A 22,897-nucleotide genomic window follows, 5' to 3' on the forward strand; every position below is an offset into this window, starting at 1 on the left:
ACCCGTTTTAATCACTAAAGCACCATAAGCATTTATGCAGCCACACTGTCCTTTACAATAAGGCTCCTTTACACCACTCTGGCAATGTAAAGGAGCCTTTAAAGTGTTATACCTATTTTCTACTCCTGGGGGAATTCACTAACAACAATGGGAACAATTCACTAAGCAGGCAGGCTGCTACATTCTCCTCTGCCTGAGGCAACAGAGCCTGCCCCATGCCTACCCCATCAGAAATACCCCCCAAACTTTGCCCCTCCACGCTGAGCGTGCTGCAATAGCTAGCAAGAGGGACAGAGGACATGACTACCCAGCCCGCCCCCCACATCCCAGGTGGTGATTTATGTCTCTACCAGCTGCTCTGGATGCCCAAACCAACCTGTCTGCACTACCAGGAAGTGGGCGTATGACCACTTTTTGTGCTTCTCTTTACTTCCCCATTAGAAGTCATTTTCTGCAGGTAAGCAAAGAAATCTCCGGGGGCCATGAATTCTGCATATGCGCAATGATGCAAAATTCCCCCAGGAGTAATAGTGTAGACCTGGCCACAGTGAAACTACCAACAAAGATGCCTTCATGGCGGTTTCTATGATGTGAATGCTTGTCCACTAATATGAACTGGTCTGAAACCTCACTAGCCATCAAGCAGACATCAGATGCAGTTTGCACATTCTATGTAGAACTATAATGAGGTATATAACCTTATCCTGCCACAGTCACTAAGTGGTTAAGAGACAGAGTAAATACCTCCTCAGCTGCAGCTAACTGGTGGACCATCAAGAGCTGGGATAAAAGCTTATGGACCAGGTAGAAGGGATGGCTTTGAATCAAGTGTAAGCTGGCAGGAAGTGGCTGGACCCTCCAGGGACAAAGCACTAGAATGAGTTTCTCTGTGAAAGGGGCTGGGAGGCAGATGAAGGTAGGAAGTGGCCCAGGGAAGCAGCAATGAGTCTGAAGAAACAGGCTAAGCTGCTTCAAATAGGGTGCCTGGGTTGGAACCCAGAGGACGGCAGGAGGCTCTCCCTGCCAGCAACCTGGAAAAAAGATGTAAAAGCCCCCCTGATGCAAGGGGACAAGAACTATTGAGTCCAGGGTGGGGCTGAAAACCTGGCGTAAGGTCATTAGACTTCTTCTTTGTTGGACTCCTTACTACTCTGGAAGGGACAGAGACTATAAGTACCTGGATGGAAGGCTGAGTTGTGAGAAGGGGCAAACCACCACAGGCTTGGAGGGACAGTTGACAGAGGGGGCCAGAGTTGAAGAGACTGCTGTACCATGTCTGGCCAAGAAGAGGTGCTCTCGCTGATGAGCAACCCCACTGGAAGAGCCCTAGACTGCAGAGGGCAGGGTATGCAGCTCTCTAGAAACCTTTCCAGCCAAACCTGCAGTGGCACTGGCTACCTGAAGATGAGGTATAGTGCTGTCCTTCTTAGGACTGGAAGGATAGGCTGGTCAGACGTGGGGCCTACTGATATGAAAGTATATGAGGGGGGAGAAATGGGGGGCATTTCAGCGTGCTCCCATGAGCACAAAGAAAAGAGAACTTGCACTGTGGATAGAGAACACCAAAGTCTACCCATTCATTTGGATACCTCCTATCCTTCCTGACCACCATCGTGATTATGTATGCAGTAGGGAGGTATAACTCAAGGGCTTCTATCATCCTGGCATTCACTTGGTTTTATTAATATGCCAGAGCAAGAGTCTAAAGAGGAAGTAGTCACTGCTTCTGCCAGTCATAGAAGAAAGACTGTCTCCTTTTTAACATATCAGCTCCACTAGTCTCTGTAGCACGGCATCACCTATTCTAGGGGAAATGGAATGTAAAATTCACTAGTGGTGCAGCTCTGCTGGTGGAAGCTTGGGCATTTTTCGTGTTGTCCTGTCTGTCCCTGCTCAGATTATGGCTGCATGAGACAGAGGTAAAAACTAGGGCTGTCAATTAATCAATTAACTCATGCGATTTACTCAAAAAAATTAATCGCGATTAATCACAGTTTTAATCGCACTGTTAAACAATAGAATACCAATTGAAATGTATTAAATAGTTTGGACGTTTTTCTACATTTTCATATATATTGTATTCTGTGTTGTAATTGAAATCAAAGTGTATTTTTTATTACAAATATTTGTACTGTAAAAATGATAAACAAAAGAAATAGTATTTTTCAGTTCACCTCATACAAGTACTGTAGTGCAGTCTTTGTTGTGAAAGTGAAACTTACAAATGTAGATTTTTTTTTTGTTACATAACTGCACTAAAAACAAAACAATGTAAAACGTCAAAGCCTACAAGTCCACTCAGTCCTACTTCTTGTTCAGCCAATTGCTAAGTCAAATAGTTTGTTTACATTTACAAGAGATAATGCTGCCTTCTTTCTTATTTACAATGTCACCAGAAAGTGAGGACAGGCATTTGTATGGCACTTTTGTAACTGGCATTGCAAGATATTTACATGCCAGATATGCTAAACGTTCTTATGCCCCTTCATGCTTCACCCACCATTGCAGATGACATGCTTCCATTGCTGATGATGCTCGTTAAAAAAAAATGTGTTAATTAAATTTGTGACTGAATTCCTTGGGAGAGAACTGTAAGTTCCCTGCTCTGTTTTACCTGCATTCTGCTGTGTATTTCATGTTATAGCAGTCTCGCATGATGACCCAGCACATGTAGTTCATTTTAAGAACACTTTCACTCCAGATTTGACAAAATGCAAAGAAGGTACCAATGTAAGATTTCTAAAGATCGCTACAGCACTCAACCCAAGGTTTAAGAATCTGAAGTGCCTTCCAAAATCTGAGAGGGACGAGATGTGGAGCATGCTTTCAGAAATCTTAAAAGTGCAACAGTCCAATGCGGAAAGTACAGAACCCGAACCACCAAAAAAGAAAATCAACCTTTTGCTGGTTGCATCTGACTCAAATAATGAAAATGAACATGCGTCAGTCTGCACTGCTTTGGATTGTTATCAAGTAGAACCTGTCATTGGCATGGACGCATGTCCCCTGGAATGGTGGTTGAAGCATGAAGGGACATATGAATCTTTAGAGCATCTGGCACATAAATATCTTGCGACACTGGCTACAACAGTGCCATGTGAATGCCTGTTCTCACTTTCAGGTGACATTGTAAACAAGAAGCGGGCAGCATTATCTCCTGCAAATGTAAACAAACTTATTTGTCTGAGCGATTGGCTGAACACTAGCTGATGTACAGCTTCAAAAGTTGCTGCCAACAGTGGAGCTGCCCTGGTGGTGAATTACAGGTCCTGAATTTTGCCAGTGTAGATTCAAATCTGTTGTCTCACTGCACAGCATAGTGCACAATGCCCGTATCAGCAGACCAGCGATAGCTGTTCTTTCACTATCTCAGGGTCACTGGCTTGCACCCGAAGCTGGTCTACAGTCAGTGAAAATCGTTACCAACTCATGGTTAATTTTTTGCCTTGATCACCTCAATCCTGTTCCTCGTCAATAACTGTTCACTTTACAAAGCAACCACCATAATTGCCAAAATGGATGCTGGTTATGCCAGTGGCAAGAAAGAGGGAAAGCACAGAATGAGAATGCAACCACCCTCCTACAAGTGGTCACACTGGTATTGAGGTACTCTGGCCAGGCAGCGTAGGGACATTCACATTTTTGCTGCCCATGGTGTATGTGTTCTCTGGAAAAATAGAAGATATCAGCCTCTTGTCATAAGGAGTGGGTCTTCTAGCTCAGGCAATAGTGCCACTTATGCTGTAGGATCCACAACTCCCCGGTCTGATCTTCTCTACCAACAGGCATGTATGTATCCTGAGGTACTTTGGCATGATTTCCACCCTGTGTCAGAGAAACCTTCACACAGGGTACAATTAAAAAAATGGTCTTTTAAGTCCCATTATAGATGAAGATCATCCGAAATAATTCTGCAGGGTGTACTCTGATTTATCTATTTCCACTAGAGAAACCCAGGAATCAGCCAAGTTGAAGTCTGAACTATCTTTCCCCCATGCCCCGCCCCTCCAGCTAATCACAGAAGTTGTTTCTCCATGATAACTTTCTCACTGACATAGCAAACACCAGAGCGTGCTAGAATCAAAGGGATGTAAGTGTGAGTGTGTCCAGATTTTGCCCTTGGTTACACCAATGTAAATCCAGAGTAATTCCAGTGAAGTTAATAGAGTTAGGCTGACTTTACACTGTTGTAAAGGAGATCAAAACCTGGCCCCCTGTCCTGGACACTGAGGAGAATTATCAGTCCCAGTTGTATCTTGATTGCAAGTAGCTGGACTGAATCCTTTACTGTCTTCTTGGAACATTTTAAGGTTGAGGTGCACTGTGGGTCATCATGGGTAACTTTGCTTAGCTTTGGTGGTTTTAGGTAGCAGAACGTTGCTGCTCATTTCCATGGTTCCATCCTTTGCTTACCACACGTTCATTTGGTCCCTTCTCATAGTGTGCATAAGCATCTTCTGTGTAACTGAAATCAGGGCTTCCCTGGGGCATCTGCGGGGGTGGGCGGGAGAGGAGAATGTCGCTAGGAATGGGTGACAGGGAATGGATCACTTGATGATTACCTGTTCATTCCCTCTGGGGCACCTGGCAAGGGCCACTGTTGGAAGACAGGATTCTGGGCTAGATAGACCTTTGGTCTGACCCAGTGTGGCCATTCTTATGTTATATTCTTAATGTCTGTGCAGATTCTTGCCTCACATGGTTTCAGAACTTCCTCCTCCGGAGGATACTGAGAAAACTGGTCTCCCTGGTGAAAATGCCGGACTCCCCAATATCATTTTGCTGCTATTCTTCCCAGAAAACTTATGGCTTGTCTACATTACCCGCGGGATCGACGGGCAGCGATCGATCCAGCGGGGGTCAATTTATTGCGTCTAGTCTAGACGCGATAAATCGACCGCCGAGCACTCTCCCGTTGACTCTGGTACTCCACCAGGGCGAGAGGTGCAGGCGGAGTCGACGGGAGAGTGTCAGTCTCACCGCGGTAAGTAGATCTAAATACGTTGACTTCAGCTACATTATTCATGTAGCTAAAGTTGCGTAACTTAGATTGGTTCCCCCCTCCCCCCCGCCTCAGTGTACACCACTTAGGCTCCCTGAATCCAACTCTCCTGCAGATGCACCAGATTTAGTAATCATGGGTACCTTTAACACATTTAGAAGACTGTGGCCACTTCACTGACTTGGCTCTCCCCAGAGCTTAGGGGTCACTTGCAGCATGGCAAAAAGTGAACTAATAAGAAATAAAGTTTAAGAATTTGTTTTGTTTTCTTTAAAGAACACAGAATGCTTCCTGTTCCCCTCTGACATAAGTAATTTGCCATGGCAACCAGCTTATGAAACAGAAAAGTGTTGAGCATAAGGTGTTTGGTTGCTATGGTGAAGAGAGAAGCTGAGACCTTTTCCTCTTTGTTCATTGGTGGCCATGCATCATCTAGGCAGGAGGGTCCAAGTCAATAAAAGTCCTTGTTAGGCTTGTAAGGTAGCGGGCTTGCATTGCATTGTCTGGCACATGGATCAAAAGTGAAACACAGTCGTCAGTAGGAATTAAGGAAATGCGTACAAGGGCAGGGACAGAACTGGTTTCTTAGAAATACAGGGCCAAATTCCGTCCAAGTGTAATGCAGTGCAACTCCTGCTGATGTCATTGGAAGCTGCATCTGCTTACACCAGGACTGAATTTGACTTACCATCTTCATCAAGTTTCATATTTAGGATCTTCTTTTCCAAAGTTTGTCCAATGGGAAAGCTCCTCTCAATAGATCTGAGAGATGAGGCTAGCCATAGAGTTCTTGTTGCCTCAAGGTAGACTAGGCAGGCATAGTTGTTCTATTAACTCACCCTCTTAGCACATATTGGGACTGTTTGAAAATACTGATTGCTCCTGGCTCATTGTGGAAAGTTCAGTTCATTAAGTCCACTCTGGGAAGTGAGAGTGGGCAGAGGAAACTGGTTCAGGACAGAAAGAGAGGATGGGGAACCCCAGAAACTTCCTCACTTCAACTGTGGGGGTGGGTTTAGGCTGAATCTTATTATGTTATTTCAACAGTTAACAAAAACAGCCTAGGAAAAGGGTGAATTTGGGCACTAAGTTAAGCACAAGCCGCCCCACTGCTCACATGCTTAAAGTTATATGCAGTGTTGTAGCCATGTTGGTCCAAGGATATGAAAGAGACAAGGTAGGTAAGGTAATATCTTTTATTGGACCAACATCTGTTAGTGAGTGACAAGCTTTTGAGCTACACCAAGCTCACTTGCTTTATGTTTAAAGTTAAGCATGTGTGGAAGTGTCCGCAGAATCAAGTTCTAACCCAGTGTGTGTTTCTTCTGTGCTAGAATAGGGTGAGGATGTTGCTTGTTCACAGGACCCAGTATGAAGTCAGAATACAAAGATTCTTTTCCATTAAAAATGAAGATGCCAACAGAAGCATGTTCTCTTCTGGTTGATTTCATAGGCTGAAAGGTTATCAGCATCATTGACTGACATGCAAATAGGAGGAGCCAGTGGCCTAGGAGTCTGCTTCTGTGTGCGCTTAAAAACGTAAGTGCATAGTTAGTACCAGTAGCCAGGGGCACTCTTGACCTGAAAGAAGCAGATGGGAGACCAATAAGCCCACACGATACTTGCAGCTGTGAGTATCACATCCTCTTAGGCAGCTGTTGTTTTTATGCAGCCATAAAGGTGTCTCTGATGTGGAAGCCTTTGTTCCCAGTGATACCCAGAATGAGTACCTCTCTGGAAGAAGTAATTTGCAGTAACCAAACTCTCACTGGTGGATAGACTTTCATCTCTCTTAGACACCGGGTAAGGTTTATGATCCCTATGCTATTGATACCAGCTGTAATTAGGATCCCCTTTCCCGCATGTCGGGATGAAGTGGAAGCTCTCTCTCTTGCTGAAAAATGATCCCTTAAAGTTCAGGCTGTTTATGCAGTGGAAAAGCTCACAAAGCTTGAGAAAGGACAGACAACCTTTTCCTGTCACTTGGACTCTTGTTGAATTTGCAGATAAAACTATAGTGGCTAATGACAGATCCCTTCCTAATTTGTTGTTGAAGCTGTAGAGAAAACTCTGAGATAACAAACTGTAACGATAGGCTTCTTTCCAACTGGTGCTATTATGCAGGTTCTTTATGTGTGGAGCAAATCTATACTGAGATGCAAGCTCTAGCTGATTGCATAAAATGAATTACTGTATTGTAATTGGCTGTAGAAGTATTACTGTATAAGGAAAAGCTCTGTGAGCCTTCTACGCCATAAAGAAACCACGAGATAAATGCAACCCATTGATAAAAACACCACTAAAATTATTCAATAGTATAATTCAACTCATTCTGTTACACAAGAGAAGTCTGAGGATCAGCTGCAGATTGTACCAAAAAGGACAAAGCTCTAGGAGGAACAGCGTGAATTTCTACAAACAAGCACTACACATTCAGAGGGAGTGGGATTTTTTCAAAAGTGTCCAAGAGACTTAGGAGCATAAGTGCCATTAGGAAAATGCACAGAGACAAGAGAAAACCCAAAAGGACTTGTGCTCCTAGGTCATTTTGGGACTCTACCAGCAAAGGTTGCTGAGCGGAACTAGAAGGATTCCATGTTCTAATTAATGAACAATTAAACATTGTTTCTATTACTATCTCAATTACAGCACCATCCGTTCCCTTCATCATATAGCACTAAAAGACCTACACCTGAAATTCGTTATACGCTTCACTCCTATGCAGCTTTGCACCAAGACCCAAAAAACATTTGACACTAAGATCCATGATACAAACAATCCTACTGAAAAACAAATAATGCTCAAAATTCCCTTAAATCAAACCCTTAAAAATAAAATGCACAGCATCCTGGAAGGGCAGATCAGGACTAAGAAGCTGACGTACTGTTGATTCCTTTAACAAAATATCATTCTACAATGCAAGACGCAAAAGTCAGGCAGACCTTGCCCACATAGGGATTTAGTGCTTGAAACAAAACCGCACTGAGATTACTGGAAAGATTCCCATTGATTTCCATGGACTTTGAATCAGGCCCTTAGCAATCATAAACTGAAAATAGAAACTGGGAGAGACCAGATTCCCTGGAAACACAGAGAGCAAGGACGTTATAATCAGTAAAGCAGAGGAAAGACTGAAAGTGAGAAACGTTTTCTATTCCAATGTTTAAAATATGAATGAACGCTGATCAAGAAAACCCTCTCCCATTTAAAAAACAAAGAAGAAGGACTGAGCATAACTTTGGGAGAAGTGAAGGAGATGGCAGAACTGCCTCTCGTTATGGGCCAACCTGCCACTGTTTTAGAAATGAACAATCATACCAATGGCATATTTTGTACAGAAACCTATTTCTAGTGTGACGACCTAACCCAGGCAGATGCCTGAATGTATTGGATTTAACGTTAAATTGAACCAAATCGGGCGGGGGGCAGAACTCCATAGGCAATGGAATGTGGAAATAGAAAGAAAGTTTGTTTTATTTGTGAACTGTATTTAGAAGTTGCTTCTCTCTACCCAATGACCTAGCTCTCACATTGGGTAGAGAGATGCAAGGCCCATTGAATCAATGGAAAGACTACTGTCCCAGTTGCTTTCGTGGACTTTGGTTCAAATCCCTGCATGTTAGGCTTATTGTACAGGTTTCTCATTACTTATGTGATGGCAGCAGTGGCATATCTATACTTCAAGCTGCAAGTGTGAATTCCAGCTTGAGGAGATGTACCCGCACTAGCTCTGATTGAGCTAGCGCACTAAAGAGTGTAGCTGTGGTGGCAGTAGGGGCTAGCTTCCCTGCATATGTACCCATCTTAGATGCTAGGCATGTACTTGGGGCAGCTACCCTCTATCCTTAGCGTACTAGCTTCATCAGAGCTAGGGCAGGTGTGTCTCCTTGAGCTGGAACTTATACCTCCAGCTTGAAGGGCAGACATTCCCCAAGAGGGACCAACACGGCAGTTGACAGAATTGTCTCCGCTCCATGTCCATTGAATCCCAGGCCTCTCTGCTGAGACTGCCAGTAAGGGTGCCAAGAAACATCAGTTGTATTGGTGGATTTTGGTGAAAACTTGTCCATTAGGTGCTACAGTAATGCCACCAGTTCATAGTACATAGGCCAACAAATGGTAAGGACTTTTAGCCAATGTCAACTTGAGCTAGATTTCAAGTGTTGACTTAGGGCTGATTCAAAGCTGTAGGAGGCTTTCTGTTTACTTTAATGGGCAACAGAACAGGCCCTCAGAGATGGAAGTCTCTGTATTCCATTAACAATCCCCTGAATCATCCAGTCCCCTTTACTTTGCATTTTAAACTCAGGGTTAGTCTACGCTACCACCGTAGTGCATCTGGTGAAGAGTGCTCTCCCGTCGGGATAATTACTCCACCTCAGCAAGAGGCGGAAGCTATGTTGGCGAGAGAGCGCCTCTGCCAACGTAGCACTAGTGTGGACAGCGCTTAGGTCGATGTAACTTGCATCACTCAGGGGGGTGGCTTTTTTACACCCCTGCATGATGTAAGTTACATAGACTTAAGCAGTAGTTTGGATCAGTGGTTCACAACCAGGGATATGTATACCTTTGGGGATATGCAGAGGTCTTCCAGGAGGTACATCAACTCATCTAGATATTTGTCTAGTTTTACAACAGGCTACACAAAAAGCACTAGAGAAGTCAGTACAAACTAAAATTTCATACAGACAATGACTTGTTTATACTGCTCTATATACTCTATGCTGAAATGTAAGTACAGTATTTATATTCCAATCGATTAATTTTATTATATGGTAAACATGAGAAAGTAAGCAATTTTTCAGTACGAGTGTGCTGTGACACTTGTATTTTTATGTCTGATTTTGTAAACAAGTTCTTTTTAAGTGATATGAAACTTGGGGGTACACAAGACCAATCAGACTCCTGAAAGGGGTACAGTAGTCTGGAAAGGTTGAGAACCATTTGTGTAGACAAGCCCTCAGTGCAAATGCAGTTTAATATAATACTTCTAAATTGATGCCTCTCAGTAAAGAAAATATTGATGCAAAAGAATGTTAAGGTTGCTTACAAGGTCCAGTCAGCTGCTAGGAGTCTGAATTCCAGGCTTGTAAACAGGTCCAGTTGCTAATTGAGTTTTCAACCTTCTTTGTGCAGTGTCCACATCTGGTGGTCAAATAGATTCATCCTTATATACTTGAAGGCCTCTTTGCACCAGATGAGTCCACGTTTAAACCTTTGACCAGTACAGTTTTTCCCCTGGAAGAGTCAATACAAGATTTTTATTTTTTTTTAAATCACCCATTTCCTCTGATTCAACAAAATTTTATTCTGCTAATTTCTCAAAACCCCTCAAATTAACACTGAAGAAAACAATTGTTGGAGAAATTTGTGTCACTTGAAGATTGCAAAGTTCTGTTTTATTGTCTGATCAATTCATGCACAGGTAGTAAAACTACAGACAGTTCTAAAGACATTCCTATGTATCCCGCTAAACTCCTGGTTTCTTTTTCTTGGTCACCTTTTAATGTAGTGGCTGAACTTTCACTCCTTTCTCTGCCAATTCTGACCACACCACCTTCCTTCCAATCACCCACGCTTATAATCTTAGGATCATCTTTTTTTATCTTCTCGCAGACAGTGCCTCACAAAATCCTGTCATTCCTTTCTCAACAAGGAGCCTGCTGCTCCACTGCATTGCTCTCACTTTGCCTGGGTGGAAATGGTTACACACAACACCCAGTTGGTGTAATATGGTACCAACTCACAATTTAAATAGCTACATGGCAAAGGTGTAAAAAGCTACACAACATGCAATACAATGAAGGATGCTGCCCAACCTTCCTCTGTGCTTTTCCATCCCTATTACCCAGGCCTGAGTATGTGCTCTGGTAATTTCCCATTTTTGGCTATTGCAACCTTCTTGCTATATCTGCTTTCTTGAGCCTTAGTGATGGTGCTTGTGCTCCTGCTTCTGCGACATGAAATTCAAGCTTCTCCACCTCCCCTTCAATGAACTCCAGAATTCTCTTACCTTCCTCATGTTGCTCTCAAGCTGTTACAGGCAACAGGAGATATCAACCCCAATACTAGGTATGTGAAACAGAGATTCTCCTTTAGTTCAAGTGGTAGGGGCATGTGTTTTTGGAGTCAGAGGTCCTGAGTTCTATCTCTGATCCCTCCTCTATGCTCATGGTTATGACAGCTATATACATGTAGCCATGGGTTTACATCCCCCTCTCTGCCCCAAAGATCTTTCCAGGAAGGGTCTAGAGAGCCACACACCCATATAATAAAGATAATTGTTTCCCCCCTTTCTGTTCCCAGTTCAGTTATCCCCCTTCTTTCTCCTTCTGCTCCCCCACCTGGGAGTGTGAGATGCTAATTCCAAAGCTAGCCTCACTGTAGATAGAAAAACATATTCTTGCAGTAAGGAAAAGTTTCCCCCTCTTCCAGAACTGTGATCTGGGCACGAGGGACCGGAAGACGCTTTCTGTCTACATGGTTGTAACACCATTACCTTAATTTAAATGTAAGTTTAAAGGCTTGGGCCACATTTTCAGAAGTAACTAATTTATTTTGGGATGCCCAATTTGAGACACTTTAAAGAAGTATGGCTTTCTGAAAGTCAGGCCCTTCAGCTTGGGGGCATCCAAAATCCACTAACCATTTGTGTAAATCTTGCCCATGAATTTTTGAGCTGCCTCTGTTTGCTCTGACTGGCAAAGCATGACGTCTGCATGAAGAGGGCCATATGAATTCAAGTAATTGATTGAATTCCAGCCCTTGGCCCTTTATGAAAATATATGACTAAGCTAATGTTAATCTACAGATGCTGTACTAACGCTGAGTGATTTCCCAGTATTCATTAGTAACCCATCTTATAAAGAAAGAAGAAGGTGTTAGATATAGTTTCCTTGCAGTATGCTGTTTAATCATCAGAAAGTTTCCTGGCAAAGGGATCTGGGGGACTTATATGATCACAAAGAACTAAACATCATGAAATACTGTCTGTCTGTCATGCTATATGATAGACCTCAGGACTGACCAGTTCCCCAAGCTAATAGACATGGGATATTTTAGGTATGATATGCTTGGTCTCTGGGTTGGGGGAACTTAGGAAGGTGCTGTGTGAATCCCCCCAGTCTCTTAACCTTATACTTGTTCACTTTGAGGAACATACATGTGATAGCAGCTCTCCTAAAGTAGTATGTGCATGCTCAGTGAGCTTGCCCCAGTCTGTCTGTCTGGAGCATTCCCACCTGTTCACTGGGGGTTTGATCCAAAGCTTATTGAAGTCAATGGTGTTGGGAGGGAGCGAAGTGATATTTAGGCCTGACAGAAGCCTGCTGTAGATTTTAAGAGTCTATTCTGATAACGTTTAACAGCGTAACCATAAGTAGAAGAATAAGACATGCATGTGTGATAAATTGCAGAATAATCATATATAGTGTTGAACACGAGTAACAAATTGCAGAGCAATCGTGTTTGCAAGAACAAGAAAAGATATAATAACTAAAAAGCTAGAAAGGACCGATTTGAACTAACACTAAACCTATACTGGTGGGAGAAGAGAGTTAATATAGAAATGAGAGACTAATACATATGTATAAGAAAAGATAACAAAAAGTTATAACTAAGTCTGTGTGTACACTGCACTTTCATTGCTAAAACTTTTGTCGGTCAAGGGTGTGAAAAAACACACCACTGACTTTTCACACCCCGACCAACAAAAGTTTTACTGACGAAAAGCACCAGTGTGGACAACACTTTGTCTGCAGGAGATGCTCTCCCACCGACAAAGCTACTGCCCCTCATTGGGGGTGGTTTTATTTTGTCGGCAAGAGAGCACTCTCCTGCCAACAAAGAGTGGCTATATTGCGTACCTTACAGCGGCACTGTGCTGCAGTAAGATGGCAGTGTAGACATCACGTAAGTTGGTGTGATAAAGGGAGATTGAAGCTGTATTGTCTGGTGCTGGAGGTGACTGTGATGAGATTGTCCTGATGCACTTCCTACTTGTGAGTAACTGATCACTACTCTGAGTGTTTTGCCTTAATAAATATTTGGTAGACCCATCTGCTGAGTAAGTGAACCTTCATCCAACAAATGGCATTTTTTTCATTGATTTCTATGGGCTTTGGATGAGGCCCTGGAAGCACATGCCTTGTTGCAATGCTCCTCTCCTGTTCGAAAGTCTCTATCCATTCAAACAAAAATGAAACCCAAGTGGAAACTGAACCCACAACATCCTGAAGCACTTCAGCCACTAGCACCAACAGATTTTCCCTGAGTCCCACCTCACCTTTGAAGGAGCAAGAGTGGAGCGGCTCACTCTAGATTACCATGGAAGTGGCTAGCATGGTCTATGTTTTTAAGTCACTTTTTAAAATAATAATAATGCAATAATCTCTATTTTTATCACAGCTTTCATCTATCTCAAACATGAATTAATCCTCCTCACATCCCTATGATAAAGGTAAATATCTTTATACCTGCCTTATAGATGGGTAGACTGAGGCTCAGAGGAGAAAAAGGCAAGTTTGGGGCAAAGCTGGCTGTAGAATCCCAGAGCCTTGAATGCCATTCTCCTGCACCACCCACTGGACCAAGAAGTGTTGACTACAGCCCAAGAGAGAAATTAACCTTCATAGACAGAGCAGAAGGGTGAGGACAGTGCCCAGCCAGAGGGAAGACTGGCTAAACCATGTTGCAGCAGTTTGTGTGCATGTGTTCACGCATGCAACTGAAGAAACTAAATGAACACAACCAATCTGAGACAATGAATCCAACAGTCACCAGAACAAAGGTGCAAAACACAGTAAATCTAAATGCAGTTCTCAGCCATTTGTGTGGAGTAATCAAGCAGGTGGGAGTGTAAAAGCTCCCTCATCACTTATTCCTGAATCACCGTTAGCATGTTATTGCCTAGCGCTTCAGTAGCATGTTGCCTGCCAGATAACAAATGACTGATGCTTCATTCACCACTGCAGTGAGTACATTATTAAAAATTATCTCTGGGAAATGATCCAACACATTTTGAATTGAACCCTGACATGGGAAAGAATGATGCATTTTTCTGAAAATCGAAGTTCAAGTTTTGGCTTGCACTTTGAAAATGTGGATGCTTTAAACTTCCAGCGCAATCAAAGTGATTGTTGCAAAACACTTACGAAACACAGTGGTTTTTAAGCAATGCAGAATGCCTAAAGCAGTCCCAGTGGAGAAGTATTAGTGGGCAGAGCCCAGGGGAGGTCAAAGGAGTGTGGTAAACACGGTTGTGACCCAGGAACCTCTTAATACCAACTGGCAAAGGGCACAGAAGGAGGTGCATAGGGGTGACAGGGATCCCCAGAGTTTGATGTGTACATAATAGTTCACCAGAGGGTGACGTGAGGTGTCTAATGAAAGTCTGTGTCACATTGATCATCATCATAATTGTGCAATGTGTGTACAGATATTGTGTAAGGAGTTATGTATACATACTGAAAATAATGTTCTAAAGGTGTGCAACTAGGGGGTTGGTCCCCAGGAAAGGTGAAAAGCAGGCTTTTTCCAGGCAAGAAATGTTTATCTGTCTATATGTTTACATGTAAATTGCATATTGTCTGGATCAGAATGGGGAACCATTTGCAGTCTGAGCCAAACGCTAACCAAGTATTGCAATATCCCCAAAGAGACTAAATTTACAGGAAGAAGTGAACGAGCAGAGGGATCCCCATTTACAAGTGAAAACAATCAACTTTGAGGCTATAACTATAGATAGAGAGACTTGGGGAAGGCCTACGCTTAAAACACTGCAGTGCAGCTGTGCCCCGGTAGTGCTTCTGTGAAGACATTGCTACACTGGCAGGAGAGCTTCTCCCGTTGGCATAGTTAGCTACCGCCTCTTGAGGAGGTGGATGAGGACGACAGGAGAAGCCCTCCCATCAACATAGTGCTGTCTACACCGGGGGTTAGGTCAAGAAAACTGCAGCGCGCAGGAGTATGGTTTTTCACACCCCTGAGTGATGTAGTTTTACCGAAGTAAGATTATAATGTAGACCTGGCATAAGGATACGTCTTCACCAGAAGTACTACAACAACACAGCTGCAGCTGCGCCACTGTAACGTAGATGCATACTGCCACGAAAGAAGGGGTTCTTCCATTGCTATAGTAAATCCATCCCTCCAACCGGCAGTAGCTAGGTTAATGGAAGAATTCTTCCATTGACCTAGCAGCGTCTACATCACTGGGGCTTATGTCAGCTTAATTACTTTGCATGCATTTTTTGTCAGCCCTGAGCAATGTAGTTAACCTGACCTCACTTTGCAGTGCCGACCAGCCCTAAGGCTGTATCTTTCACGGAGGCAGCAAGCGGCAGTGCGGCTTGTTTCATTAAAGGAGGATCACAGCCTAACATGGCTGAAATATGCTGGAAATATTTTGGGTGAAGAAAACCTCCTTTCTAAAGAAGTTATCCTGTTAATTAAGTTTAAGTTTTAGAGCGCATGTTATGGTTTTGTTGTACATGTAACCATTTATTTCCAATATTCTTATTCACTATCACTTGAATCTCTGTTCTTTGATAATAAACTTATCCCTGTTTTCCTATTCTCATTTTCATTATAAATATATCAAAGTGCTGTGTGTTCAGCAGAGCTGTGTTCTAAGGTATATCTATTACACTGCAGTAGACTGTTCCTTTGGGACCAGCAAGCCTGGTAATTCTGTGAGCGTTCAGTGGATAAGGGGCTGGACACAACGGAACATTTGTTGGTGTGTGGTGTGTGCCTATCACTACCTGTACAGAGAGGTACTGGAGAGGTAGCCTGCAGAGGCCTGGAAGGCAGGGCGTGTGTTGCCGGAAGCTGGTGGTTTCAGGGAGCTGATCCACAATAGGCACAAGCAAGCTAAGGACAGGTGGTGGTAAGATGCCTTACAGCCCTAGGTACCCTTGGGAAGCATCACATTGGTTTATCACCAGGGTGGTGCAGTTTATTACATGGCTGCAGAAACACAGGAACTGATCACATGGATATTATTACCACATATTCCACCGTATGGAATTATGTACATTTATATAAATATCAGTATATCTATACTTCCCTTCTGTATAGATTCTTATTTTATATCCCACTCCTACGATAATCAGGGCATGTTTGGGTATCTGTTTATAGCTGCACACACAGTATATCAGAGATAAAGATATAAATTAAGGATTTACCTTAAGTCACTGACTGAATAGGTCAGCTGACAGATTTCTCCTTGCACCTAGCACCCACATACCATCCACCAAGACTCCTTGTGACAAATCTTTATGAATATGACAGGTTTCAGAGTAGCAGCCGTGTTAGTCTGTATTCGCAAAAAGAAAAGGAGTACTTGTGGCACCTTAGAGACTAACCAATTTATTTGAGCATAAGCTTTCATGAGCTACAGCTCACTTCATCGGATGCATCAAGGTGCCACAAGTAAGGTGCCACAAGTACTCCTTTTCTCTTTATGAATATGTTTTAAGCAAATTTAGGATTTGTAGAAGGTGTTACAATGATAAACCTAGACAAGTCCTCTTGTCACAGGGTAGCTGGTCCCTGTGGATAGACTAAGCCCAGTGCCCCAGCCCAGAGCAGGTGAGTCCAATCCAGCCAATTAAAGAGCACTGGGCAGCACTGCAGTGTGGGGGATGGACTGAGACTGGCTGTGCCCTGGAGAGGGAAAGCCACACTGGAGTGGAGTTAGCTCCTGTGGTGGGTCCCTGGCACAGGGGCTCAGAGAAGCCACCCAGGAGCTGCCGCTCCAGGAAGGGAGCGGAGCTAACTGAAACTGGGAGGCTTCCAGGAACAGGAGTGCCAGAGACCCCAGGGAAGGATGGGCCTGAGGCTAAGAAAGAAGTTAAAAGACAGTTTTCCTGTTTGCTTGCCAACCTTGGCTAGGAAAATGAACCTCCTTGCCAAAGACTGGGTGTGGCAGTGCATATTCTGGGGCTGGGAAGAAGCATGGCCCAGTGACTCCTCTCCATAGAACAGATACAGCATGGACAGTAGCAGTACATGCTTTCCACACACCACACTGTCCATGCAGTGCAATCTTGGGCAGGAGGGATCAGCTGTAGGCTAAGAGAACAGTTATTTAATGCAATCTAGTACCTTAACACCACAAAGAGGTAAGGACATGAGCCAAAGTCCACTGACCCTGGAATAGCTCCTGCTGAGTACAATGGGTTCTGGATCAGGCTCTGAGAGCAGAAAATACAAATTTCTCTCATGTCAATAAACTGCATTCACTCTCAGTTGGCCTTGATCTAGCAGTGAAAAGCCAGCTCCCTATCTCAAGATTACAGTTCCTCTGAGCTATTTTATCCTTGACTTTTCCAGATCCTAAAGCCACTTTATTCTTAGTCATGCCATGACAGAAAACTGTTTAGTCTAGCAAACAGCATAATCCATAATGCCATAAGTAATGACTGCGGAAGCTGGACTACACTTTAATACACCTTTATATACAGGCTTGCAGAAGCATCTACTAGCTGCTAATGTCACAAGCTGTTCATTGATATGCAGGCAACTATCAAAGGGCAGAACTGAGATCTAAATGTTTGCACTCAGTTATATATTGCATGTCTCAAGTATGCAAAAAGTATTTTAAAATATCATGCTTAAGCAGATACCACACTCCAGGAGGTAAGATAATATAAAGTTCCTGCATAAACACTCTTAAGCATTTCCTGGATGAAAGGAGTTTGAGTTTTAGGTATTCGGCTTCCATCGTGTCCAAGTCGGAGTCTGTTTCTACTCTAAGCTCTTTCCTTACCTCTGGCATTTCAGAGGCAGTGGTTGAAACATTCCTTATGTTTAATTCATGCTTTTATCTACTTTCCCTCATTTTACTGCCATCCAGATATAGGACTCTTTCACTATCCCTCGTGCAAGTCATTATCTCCTTTTCAGACAATCAGATTGCCTTTCGTAACTCTTGAGTTCCCAGCCATCTCGCTCAACCATCTGAGACTCCTAGCATGAAACACTGTCTGTTCTTTCTTCCTACTCTAGGGGGCAGCCTACTTCATCACAGTTTAACAATTCCTGTGTCTGCAGATGTTCTTATAACTTTTTGATCCCTAGGATTTCTCTTCACACTGCATATTACACACAGCAACAGAGATTCAGAACATAACACAGAAACCCTCAGGGTGCTTTGTTTGCAAGCCACTTCTGTTTTCTGAGCAGGTTAAGATGCCTGCATGAGCAAAAACCTGCTATATCACAAAGCTATGTTTGCAAGTACTCAGAGATATTCACTGAACATATTCCCTTGATGGTTACAGTGTAAATGATGAGGAAGTAATTTGTGCATAAGATTACAAACATGAAGGTGTATTTGTATGATATGTATCCACTCTTAGGAGACTCCTGCCCTTGCAGGAGAATTGAATTAGTCACAAATGAGATTTTTCACTTGCTAAATTTAATGATCCTATTTTCATTGCATGTACCAGGCAACCTGTTACACCAAGCATACTACAATAATAAGCATATTTTCCACAGTCATTTACCAGGAGTTCTTAATGGGAGTTAATCAGTAAAGAGACTCTGATGCAATCTTCTCTTGATGCTGATCATCTATGGTGGCCTTTAACCTTAGTCTCATCTCAAGCTCTTTCCACCTATGGAATACTCTCTGGTGATTTGCTGCTTTCTCATGGCATGCCAGATTTCTAGCCAGATTTTTCCAGTCCTTTGTTCCTGTAGAACCCAATGTGGCTGGAACATTAGACTGGAAGAGTTTGCAACAAAAACAGTATGCAGCATTCTGGGTTTTTGAGTACATAAGCCGTGGCCTCTCCACTTTATCACCATTGGGGATTTCACGCCAGTAATGTGTTGGATGGAAACTTCTATTTTCATTGTCTTTGGGGAACATGAACTTTTTCACTTGCTGTGGCCCATGCAGTACAAGGAAGTCCCTCAGGCTACTGCTCAAGTGGGTCCACAGTCCTGGATCATCTAGACTTAAGGAACTAAACTCAGCAGCAGCTGTTTCTTGCGCCTCCACCACGCTCTTCTCTGATCTACACTTTTCTTCAGGAATATGCATTGTTACGTCCATTTGAGATGGAGATATGGATGCTGCAGTAGCTGCCAGGTCACCTGCACTTTGACTAACTGGAAGATCAGGCATCTCCTCACCACTCACATCCTCACTGGGGCCGGAAGGCTCACCATGGACATTTGTGTCTATGTATCTGAGGAGAGCGCCTTCCTGCTTAGATAGAAATGCTTCCTTTGCTTGCTTGCTTTTTCTGAATGCTGCCCCAGAGGGGCATTTTCTTCTTTCACTCATGACTGCTGTTCTGTGCCAGCTACAGTAGCTCTCAACACTCAGTTGAAGGGGACAAATAAGCTGGCTGGTAGCAGGGCCTGAGTGAGGGACGATATCAGCTTCTTAAGGGCCTAACTGGCTCCTACTACTTCAGTTGACTGCCTGTTCTCCTCAAGTGGGTTCAGGGAAGCAGCAGAAAACAAGAAGCTCCCTGAAAAGCACGTGTTAATCAGTCCAGGCTCCTGGGGGTGCTAGAGAGGTACAGAAGAGGCTCCTCCTCCTCCTCCTCCTCCTCTCCTCTCTCTCCCTGTAGCTCCTGCTGCTTTCTGTTATTCCCTCTCACCTTTTCTCCTGCCTGCCTGTTATGTCTCTTGTGCCCTCCTTGCTCCAGCACAGCACTCCACCCTCTCTGTGCATCTCGAGCAGAGAGAATCCATATGCACCAGCAGCAGACACAGTTTTCTACACTCTGGGTCCTAGTGGAGCCCCCCCACAGTCTGGCACCTGAGGCGGCCACCTCAGTTCGCCTCATGGTAAGGCCAGCCCAGGGTACAAAGAACAAGCTCAGATGAAGTTTCTAGTAGTTTACGTAGAGTGAAATTCACCCATGGGTACAGGAGTTGTGGAAAGCCTCCAAGGCAGAGGAACCACTATGGTCCTGACACACAGAGAGCTATGAACTCCACATGTTGGATTTAGGTTCTGTTCAGCTCTGCAAAACCCAGAACAGAGAGTCTGGGAAGGCTGAGGTCCCGGGGACATGGTCACTAGGACCATAATAACACAGATCCAGTTGCCACCAAACCCTTGAGTAGAGGTGTACAGGGTATGCGGCCTCTGGTCCAGTCTAAGTCCTGGAAGATAGTCCACAGAAAACATCAGAACTGTATGCACCATCAGTTGGAGGATAGATTTCTTCCCCCAAAACTGCCACAGAATTCCTTCCATAAAGCCCATTTCCTTTGCTTGAGGACAGACACTAACTGAGAAATTAACTCCCACTCTCAGCCCTTGTCTATACTGGGATTTTATCAACCAGTGTAATAGCGATGGCCCTGGTGCAAAGCATTAGTGTAAACTAGGACTGTCAAGCGATCAAAAAAATTGCGATTAATCACAATTTTAACCGCACTGTTAAACAATAATAGAATATTATTTATTTAAATATTTTGGATTTTTCTACATTTCAAATATATTGATTTCAATTACAACACAGAATACAAAATGTACAGTGCTCACTTTATTATTTTTATTACAAATATTTGACTGTAAAAAGATAAACAAAAGAAATAGTATTTTTCAGTTCACCTCATACAAGTACTATAGTGCAATCTCTTTATTGTGAAAGTGCAACATACAAATGTAGATTGTTTTATTTTTCAGTGCAATTATGTTAAAAAAAAAAAAAAATAGAGCCTACAAGTCCCCTCAATCGTACTTCTTGTTCAGCCAATCTCTAAGCTTCCATGCTAATGACGGGTTCTGCTCGATAATGACCCAAAGCATTGACACATGTTCATTTTTCATCATCTGAGTCAGATGCCACCAACACAAGGTTGATTTTCTTTTTTGGTGGTTCGGGTTCTATAGTTTCTGAATCGGAGTGTTGCTCTTTTAAGACTTCGGACAGTATGTGCCACACCTCATCCCTCTCAGATTTTGGAAGGCACTTCAGAGTCTTAAACCTTGGGTCGAGTGCTGTAGCTTTCTCTAGAAATCTCATATTGGTACCTTCTTTGAGTTTTGTCAGATCTGCAATGAAAGTGTTCTTAAATCAAACAACATATGCTGGGTCATCATCCAAGATTGCCATAACATGAAATATATGGCAGAATGCAGGTAAAACCACGGAGCAGGAGACATAGAATTCTCCCTCAAGGAGTTCAGTCACAAATGTAATTAAATGTTTTTAATAAGTGTCATCAGCATCGAAGCATGTCATCTGGAATGATGGTTGAAGCATGAAGGGGCATACAAATGCTTAGCATGTCTGAAACGTAAATACCTTGGAACGCTGGCTACAAAAGTGCCATGGGAACGCCTGTTCTCATTTTCAGGAGAGCTTGTAAATAAGAAGTGGGCAGTATTATCTCCCATAAATGTAAACAAACTTGTTTCTCCTAGTGATTGGCTGACCAAGAAGGAGGACTGAGTGGACTTGTAGGCTCTAAAGTTTTACGTTGTTTCATTTTTGAGAGAGGTTATGTAAAAAAAAAAAATCTACATTTGTAAGTTGCATTTTCATGTTAAAGAGATTGCACTACAGTACTTGGATAAGGTGAATTGAAAAATACTATTTCTTTTCTCTTCTACAGTGCAAATATTTGTATTCAAAAATAATAATATAAAGTAAGCACTGTACACTTTGTATTCTGTGTTGTAATTGAAATATATTTGAAAATATAGAAAAGATCCAAAAATATTTGTAATAAATTTAAATTGGTATTCTATTATTGTTTAACAGTGCGATTAAAACTGCAATTAATCACGATTAATTTTTTTAATCGAGTTAATCTGTTTTGAGTTAATCACGTGAGTTAACTGCAATTAATTGACAGCCCTAGTGTAAACGTGATTTATATGGGTGCAGTGTAATGTGGGGTAAGCTACATCCATGCAAACTGTGCTGCACTGGTGTAAATTGGGTGTACACTAGGGGTCTGCACTGTTGGCTAAAAATCAGGACTTGATTCTCCATTGCTCTGTTCTCCATCTGTTGTCAATTACATTGGTGAAAAGGGAATGTAAAATGCTGTCTTTCTGATCTGGTAGCATTTTACATTTACTTTGCCCTGATGTAAATGATGACACATGGGTCAGAGCGTTGGAGAATCAGGCCCTACATATAGACAGGGGGTTAATTTCACAGCTAATGCATGCTTGGCAAAACAAGTTCTTATGGAAAGAGTGTGATGCCAGAACTACAAAGGCTGTGATGTCATAAAGTTCCTCTGTATTGCAGAGAACAAGTGATTCTCCTGAAAATGACGGGAAAACAAGGTATGGTCAGTGACCCTAACTCCCTTTCAAAAGCAATTTACTTTTTTTCTTGGTTAATGTTGAAAACAAAGTTGTAATTCAATCATCAACAATAGAATTTATCCCAGAAGGGGGCAAGGGACCACCTAGAGCATGAACCAGGTGTAAATTATAAATAGCATCACCACGATGACTTCTGTGTCCTACAGGGACTTATGCTACAGTTCATACCAAAGAGTTCTTTTAAAAAATGCCTGCATCTTCACTAGTTACATTTTCTTACAATTTACTTAGACTGTAAATTCTTCAGGGCAGGGACTATCTTTTGATATACATTTGTACACCACCTAGCACGGTAGGGCCCTGATTAAGACCCCTAGGCACTACCACAATAATAAAAATAGTTTCAGGATCTGCAGTTCCTCTTAGCAAACCTTTCTGTGTGGGGTGGGAGGCACAGTGATCATAATGATGGCTGCAGAGCAGTTCTAGAGGTGCTCCTGAGCTTGGGAGAGGATTCCATTCCCCTGGGAAGCACTCATGCAAATACAGCATATTTGGGCTTTGCACACAGGAAATGGTTTAGTTTAATGGGAATCTGAAAATGTAGGTGTACTGATGAAAAATAACACAAG

General features: G+C 42.8%; 1 protein-coding gene across 11 annotated transcripts in view; it reads left to right on the forward strand.

The window, feature by feature from the left end:
- The window catches only part of LRRC56 (leucine rich repeat containing 56), a 134,755-nt gene that overhangs the window by 1,152 nt on the left and 110,706 nt on the right, over positions 1-22,897 (forward strand). The gene's annotated exons all lie outside the window — the stretch shown is intronic.

Source organism: Eretmochelys imbricata, chromosome 6 (assembly GCF_965152235.1).
Source record: "Eretmochelys imbricata isolate rEreImb1 chromosome 6, rEreImb1.hap1, whole genome shotgun sequence".
NCBI classification, from domain to species: Eukaryota; Metazoa; Chordata; order Testudines; family Cheloniidae; genus Eretmochelys; species Eretmochelys imbricata.